Here is a 1,199-nt window from a genome sequence, read left to right as displayed (position 1 = left end):
ACAGCCAAACAGGAACAGACCAGATGAAGCTACTATGAGAAAAAGCAGAGAGAGCAGAACGTTAGAGATTGAACTAACAGATTCTGCAGAGATGAAAAAGGGGTCCCTATGTCCTCCAGCAGTCTAAGCCTATAGCAGCAGAACTATAGAGATAGGATCATCTAGGGAAATCTAGATGAATGAATAACTATTGGTCACAAAACATAGAAAGTTCCTTGATGGGAAAACCCATCAAGGAACTACATATTTAATCCAGAAGTGATAATTTAGTAATAGCTTTTAAACAAGGGTTTCCGTGGGTCTTTAGAAATCATTAAGTCATTCAAAATTCATTAAATGGGATTATCGTGTCATTTAAAATGTTTTATTTAGAAAAAAAAAACAATTTCATCAGATATATCACAATATATTTGCATGGAATTGCTTCCAGTGGATTGTAAAGCGGTACGTTCAGAATGGAAAGATGCAAATTTCAACCAAAGTGGCTGGAAAATTTGGGACATGGCTGCAACCCATCGACGGTAAAGATGATAAAGGGCATTAAAGAGCATTAAATTAGGATTAATCATTCCTGTATAAACCCTCTAAACCAGAGGTCAAAGATTAGTGGGCCGCGGCCCGGATCTGGACCCAAATGATCCAATGAGCTGCTGTCAGTCTGGGTTGCTGCTGCTGCTACTTTTAGACACAGCAGGCAAACCTTTCCCGATGGGAAAGAAGTAGAAGACGGTGAGAAAAAGAGAATAGAGAAAGTGTGGACTGCTGGAAGAACTGCGGTGAACTGGTGAAAGAAAAGTGAAATGGCGCTCAAAGATGACCCACTGCTCTCATTAAGTAAAGAGAGAGTCAGGAAAATGTATATATTCCCAACTGAACGATTGTTGTTCTCTCCTTCAAAAACAATTTAGAGTTAAACATGAAAAAAAAAAAATATTTTTTAAAATATTTTATTTTAAAATTCAATCTATAACATGGATGTATAAACACCTCATTTTATTTCAGTGTTAAATTCTGTTTAAAGTAACGGATTAGAATAAAAAAAATCTCTGGACCTTTGATTATTTTCTTTATTCGGACACTGCTGATTTTAATTGGTTACTTCTGATCTAAATGGTAGGAAAAGGCTCAGATTCCATTAGCTGGTGTTTTTTTTTTAAATTTTTTTTCATTTCTTTATCTCTTCATGCTATGGAAGAGTT

The sequence above is a fragment of the Cyprinodon variegatus genome, unplaced genomic scaffold (genome assembly GCF_000732505.1).
Source record: "Cyprinodon variegatus isolate N-32 unplaced genomic scaffold, C_variegatus-1.0 Scaffold2408, whole genome shotgun sequence".
NCBI classification, from domain to species: Eukaryota; Metazoa; Chordata; class Actinopteri; order Cyprinodontiformes; family Cyprinodontidae; genus Cyprinodon; species Cyprinodon variegatus.
This window is presented reverse-complemented; position numbering follows the sequence as displayed.